The 6,756-nt window shown below is 43.2% G+C and overlaps 1 long non-coding RNA gene across 2 annotated transcripts; it reads right to left on the reverse strand.

Moving 5' to 3' along the window:
- Positions 1–6,231: 6,231 nt before the first annotated feature.
- Positions 6,232–6,756, reverse strand: LOC118515181. 2 transcript variants are annotated; one of them, XR_004906973.1, is made up of 3 exons: positions 6,713–6,756; positions 6,473–6,566; positions 6,232–6,274 (listed from the first exon to the last, which is right to left on the reverse strand). It is a non-coding gene; the product is annotated as an uncharacterized LOC118515181 (long non-coding RNA). The 2 variants fall into 2 exon arrangements; XR_004906974.1 differs by lacking the exon at positions 6,232–6,274 and adding an exon at positions 6,365–6,402.

Here is a 6,756-nt window from a genome sequence, read left to right on the forward strand (position 1 = left end):
CTAGTGAATAGGCGAATCAACACAGGAGCAATCGCCTCTCTAGCGTCAATGAGTGCAGAAGAAGGGATGCCGTCAGGACCAGGAGAGAAGGAGCGCTTAAGCTGACAAAGTGCAGTGAGCACCATCTGCTCGTCGATATGCACCGAATGAGCGTTAATACAGTCCCGAGGAACACTCGAGAGCCCAGCCACAAGAGACGCAGTAGAGTGGGTCGGATCAACAAAAAGACCATCGAAGTGATGCGCAAACAAATTAGATATTTCCAACGGGGAGGAAGCAGAGCAATCGCCCAAAGACATATTTGTTGGAATACCGGAGGATCCACGTTGTCTATTGGCGTATCTCCAGAATGACCTAGGATTTGTATAAAGATGGGATTGAATGCGCGCGTTATGGGTACGAAGGCGGATCCTGTTATAACTGCGATGAGCAGATGCTGCGTATTTGAAGACACGCAGGTGAAAAGTGGAGCGGTGCATTCGATACGCACGAAGCGCACGCTTAAGATCCGCCTTAAGTGAACGAAGGTGTCTATCTGACCACAAGGGATTTGGAGGAGGGGTCCGAAAGGGACAACACTGGGAGAGGAAAGACAAAATCACAGACGTAAACTTGGCTACAGCCTCGTCAATACTAGGAGCAGCGTCCAGGGAGCTCCAGTCGTATGTCGAGATGAGACGAATAAATTTTCTGTTGTCGAGCTTCCTGAAGTTCAGCTCACGCGTCAAAACTAAACGAGACGGACGATCAGAGGGCGACGCGATGACGGTGATGCACGTCTCCAATGCTGGATGATAAGCGTCCTCGGGAATAATCGTCAAAGACACTCGGTGTACTGAATCACAGATCGCGGCTGCAGCGGAATTGCCAAATATCAGGTCCAGTTGACGTCCGTTACCGTTAGTTACCCCTGAGAGTTGCTTCAAGTGGTTAAAGTTCAGACCGTCAATGAACGTCGTATCCCGCTGCCTAAAATCGGAAGGATAAAGCCACAGTTTATTATGGGGATCAGCAGTCCACGAGATGCCCGGCATGTTGAAGTCGCCAAAAATCATAATTTTATCTTCGGAGCGCATGCGCCCCAGGACTACACCGATGCCCTCCATCAAATCATCAATTACAGATGAGGATGAGCTGCTGTATGGCGGAATGTAGATGGCTCCAAGGTACAGGTGCGAGGTCCCCAGGTTGATGCGAACCCACACCGCCTCCAACGATGCGCATGGTGACGAGATCGACGAGACCGCAAGTTGTGATGAGCATGCAATAAGCACACCACCACCACGCGAAAGGTTGCTATTCCTATTGTTGCGGTCGCATCTAAAGATGATAAAGTTTTCATCGAAAAGAAGCGACGATGGGATCGAATCATCAAGCCAGGTTTCGGTCAGGACACATATGTCAGATTCAGCAAAGGCCTGGTGGAAGTTAATGAGTTTCGTGCGGAGACCCCGCACGTTCTGATAGTATGCATAAATTTTTTTCCTGGGCGCCGAATTATGCACGAAAGAATTGGTCCAATGTTTGCTGATGGGGACTACAAGTTAGAACTCTCTTACGCTTGCTAGGGGGAGCGGGATGAGGAAGTGAAGTGAGTGGTGTAGCGTGGATCAAAGTCAAGTCCGAACTGTGTCCAGGAGAGGAAGGTGTGCTGTGGAGAGGCTGAGTGCGGTTGATGTAGGGAGCCTCTCTATGACGGTGTCGAGCGGCGATGAGAGAGTTACTAGCTGTTAAAACAGGAGTATTGTATGGAGCCGGTGGACGTCTAACTGGATCGTGATGAGTAGCGGTGATAAACTCTCTCACACGGATGCCAATAGGCCACGTTTCAGGGGAGAGAGCCAACTCACGACAGGAATCTGGAACACGCACTTTAAAAGAAAGAGAGCGTCGAGAAGCTGGATCAACACCTCTAGCCAAGAGAGAGAAAGCAAGCACGTCCTCGGTGTTGAGACGGCGTATCACCGATGCTCTCACTTGGTCGGTCGTGATATGGTGTGCAACTCCAAGGAGGTGCAACCAAAATCTGCGAGGATTACGCGCTTGAGTCGCTACTAGATTAGGTGACGTCACCGCATTTGTGCCCGAAATTCCGACAAGGCTCGGAGCGGGGGTTTGTCCTGCAATCGCGGCATAGGAAGAAGGACGGTCGGTGCTAAGGATAGGAGGAAGCCTGATCGGAGAGGAGGTGGGCGCACCATGATCAGTACCTGGTTGGTGAGAGACAAGAGTTAAGCCGGCCTTCCGAGGAGATAGCAGAGAGCGAATCTCCCTAGTGAGAGGCTGCAGAATGGCGTCTTTGAGCGACGCGACAATGGAATCTAGCGCCGTCTGGAAGCCCGCTTGGAAGCTACCATCTTTCGTGGGCAATCTGCGGCGGTTTTCAACGGTTACAGTGCAAGTGGAACAGCTCCAGTGGACATTTTGGTAAGGGCTGATGCATTGAAGAACGGCATCAGGAACTGAGGTGCAGTTTCTATGACAAACCGCATCACAAAAGCAGCAGCACAGCACATCATTGGCCACGGAGGCATCCGCTGCACAGGCCGAACACACAGGAGCCATTTACACACACAGCGCAACACACAAGCCCACGGAATAAACAACAACAAACAGCTGAGCGAGGCTAAACAAAATCGACCAAATTAGGACACATACAACAACCGTTAAAGCAAGGAGATGGTAAGTACGGATAGAATGATACACAAACAAACGATTGATGCAGGGAAGCACAACGGACAAATAATTTTACACACAATTTTTTACGTTTTTAGTGGAGCCGATACCAAACCTGACTTGCTCGAGACGATTTGGCAGAATGATCTTAATCGATTTGAAGAACGTTCCAGATAACCGACTGAATCATTGGCGTTTGGTTCAAAAACGAGTGCAGCAGTTTTGGGTTAGATGGAAGACAAAGTATCTGCAACAGCTCCAGGCGAGAACGAAATGGAATAGCTCGGCAACAACAATAGTGCCCGGTATGCTGGTTTTGTTGCGTGAGGACAACGTACCGCCAACAAAGTGGCCGCTTGCTCGAATTACAGCAGTTCATCCAGGCAGTGACGGAGTAGTACGTGTGGTAACGTTAAGAACCGCTAATACAACTGATATGAAAAGACCAGTTGCAAGAATATGTATTTTGCCGGTTGAATAACATTGACCAAGAGAGAGAGAGAGAGATAGAGAGAGGGAACTTATGTTTCAAATAATTGAAAGGAATGAATAATCAACATAAGAAATGAAGTGAGAATAATGCGAAATTTAAATTTTGAGGAACTACGATTGGGAGGAAATATTGTTTAAAATGAGAGTTGCAATTTCAAAGGAAGGAAATTAAGAATTAAGGCTAGTTAGTTCGAAAATGAAAGTGAGAGGATATTGATAGTTACGATTAAAATTGGGAATTTTGGGCGGTCGGGAATGTTGCGCATATGAGTAGGCAACCCGATTAACATGAATTTAATGTAAATATATTTGTATAGTTCAGGTTCAGGATAGGCATTAGTATTCGTGTAATATTGTAAATAAAATAAGATAGAATACATTTGTAATTTTAGTCTTAAGGTAAACCCCAAGCGAGTCACAGCAACGATCCGAAAGAAACCAGTAGAGCTATCGAACAACGTCATTATTTTTCTCTAATTTGTCATTCCAGACAAATAATACTGAAAGAAGCATTCACAACAAAATGGCAAGAAAATTTAAGTCCACTTGAGCGAATACTCGTAGATTTTTGTTTCTTCGAGAATAGCTCACTAGTGATAGTTGTAGATAGATTCACGAAATTCATGCAAGTGTAGGCCCCCATTCTTATAAGTACCTTATGTTTGTATATATCTGTACACATCTTGATGTAGAAATGTCAAGTGGAAATACATAGAAAACGTCCCGGCGGCTGGGCATTCAGAAACCGCCTGCCGAACGGACAAGATCGTTGTTTGTGTCGGACTTCTGCCTTAAAGCAAAGTAAAGTTAAATTTAACGTTGTTTACAGAAGCTAAAATCATGACAAGTATCAGAGCAGAGCTTTTCATCCAAGAGCAAGATACATTTTTTACATGTTTAGGAATGCCAGGAAAAATAGTGTTAGACAATGGGCCTCTATTCAACTCAGGGAAGTAAAAATCAACGTAACATTCATAAGGTATTAAAGTCAGCAAATCACCACCTTACCACCCACAATCTAATGGCTAAGCTGAAAGAGCGGTGAGAACGGTGAATGATACAATTATTAGATACGTGATTCAAAATACTGAATTTCAAAGGAATTTAAATCAGTTTTTGATAAATTATACATTGTCAGGCTTGATGTTTAACGAACGTAAAGCTGAGGCTATGGAGCCAAATTTCAAAGGATCAACTAAGTTTTTTTCTGCAAAATTTAGTTTCAGATGTCAGCAAAAATGCAAAAAAAAAAAAATCATTGAATCAAACGATATATCGATTTTAAGCATCGTTGTGTTACTCTCATGACACTATGACCAAAACATTTTATACAATAAAGTAAACCTATTCATCACACTTAAAAATCGACCAAATTTTTTTATAGTCCTGGACATCCGCTCTTTTGTATTATCAACCTTCACATAGTCTAGCTTTGTTATAAAAAAGTTGAATTGTTTTGAGTCTCAATTTTTGTTAACTCCATTGAAGTTTTTTTACTCAATGACACCTATCGCCAACCAAATTAACCATCAGTCGATAAATATATCGATCGATATAACGACTATCATGGCGGAATGGTATCGCAACGCAACAAATTTGTCAACCCGTAAAACGATGGTAACAACTGTCATGCCCGTCATACAAATCGTGAGGAAAAAGTCGAGCAGTGGTTAAAAAAGTCGTTAATTTGCATCGCGAACGACACAGTTTGGCACTACCGATCGATATATTTATCTACTGCCACGAACCAGTTGATAAACGGTACGGAGTCGGATTTGAGAGCTTACGTTAGATTTAGGAAAAAAAATTGTACTCTTTATGTGCTACGTCAAAAAATTTCTCATGATTTTGCCGAGAATTTCAATGAATTTCGAATTTTGAATAAATCTAAACAATCAACATGTAATGTAATAATATTGAAAAACTTAAAATCATGAACACTCTTAAAAATAGGCAACGGCTGTTCATCCAACAAGGATTAGTACACAACACGCATAATTTAAGTTGCTGGCAAGCTACCAGTAACGTAATGACCAACGGAACACTCAATCTCCTAATACCGGGCCACGCACGCACCCGACATACGACACGCGCTCTGCGACACCCTTCGGAAGGCTCTTCATCAAAGTTCAGTGTGCGCTTCTCCGGGAACTAGAGCCAGTAACCACCTGACTAGCCATACTGTAAACCACTGCCGTCTTCAGGGTGTACACCTCCTAGCATCCTTCCACGTATCAATGCAATCGATGGTCACTTCCACCACACATGTTTTCACTTACGTTTTATCTGGTAATTCAAAATGCCTGGTAACAAATGCCTTCAGTATGCTGCAAGATTTGTATGATCATCATCACCATCATCCGTTAAAAATAATGCAATAAACATTTTTAACCAAACGTTTCCCACTAGCAATAACAATCTTGTACTGCTATTTGTAAACAAACCAGAGATTTGACAGCCAATTTGACAGATAGCGTAACTACTCGATCAGTATTTATATCGATCGTTATCTTTTTATCGACTCGTGAGCGGTAGGCGTTCGCGATGCCAATTCGAGTAGATAAATATATTGGTCGATATAACCAAACCAGTGGTTTATTTTTATTGACTGGCTTCGCGATAGATGTCAATGTTTTGTGAATTTTTGACAAAAAAAAAAACAAAATATGTTGAGGATGCTTTTTCCAAAGTTTTGTTTAATAATACTAATAATAATGATGCAAACAATTATAATCATACTTTGTAAAAATATTGAAAGCAGTTGTTTGAAAATCGGGTATAGAAGTGGTCTTATTCTATTATCCGTCACTGCATACAATAAAAAAGGCTTAGCCATATCATTACTTAGAGGGCGTCGCCCGCACGTTGCTTATAATTTACAGCAGCGATGTTGTCTCAGAGGTGGTAACAGGTGGCTAAGGTGGGCTAGTATTAGAAACGACCTGGCTCTTCTCCCCTTGCTGCGACATTGCGATGAGTTTGTCCATTCTCTCATTCATCACATCCATCTGGACCCCCAGGGCTGTTATACGCTTCCGCAACATCTCCTTTGCCATCGCTGACTGTATTTGTTCGTTACTATTACCGTCCAGCTCTTCGCATCCATCTTAAATTAGTAAATACATGGATAGATACATTGCATTTGGAAAAAATGTGCAATTTACTGATTATCATTACCTTTAACCAGCCAAAAAAGTAACCAAACGGAAAATGGGGTTCACATTGCGAGTTCGGCTTGAACAATAAAACTTTTGCTTTGAACAGCAGCAAGGCGAAAACATAAAACGGTTACCACAATACTTACATACAGCGACCCATCCGACCACCCAATTAGCGTTTAAATGCCGGTATCCGTCGTAATCCTGAAATGACGCAATCAATGACGTCAGTGACGAGCACTGACCGCAATACGATTAGTTAAAGCCCCTTCCTAGCACAACTGTCACCTGCACGGTCACTACCAAACACCTTCAGCAAATTCGAGCAGTTTCAAGCAGTTATTCTAGCCCTACCTAGCATCACAAACACCAATACACGAACTTACCGATGATTTGTGTCACTCCAGCAGTGCTTAAAAATCGAGCACTT

The sequence above is a fragment of the Anopheles stephensi genome (genome assembly GCF_013141755.1).
Source record: "Anopheles stephensi strain Indian chromosome Y unlocalized genomic scaffold, UCI_ANSTEP_V1.0 chrY27, whole genome shotgun sequence".
In the NCBI taxonomy this organism is placed as follows: domain Eukaryota; kingdom Metazoa; phylum Arthropoda; class Insecta; order Diptera; family Culicidae; genus Anopheles; species Anopheles stephensi.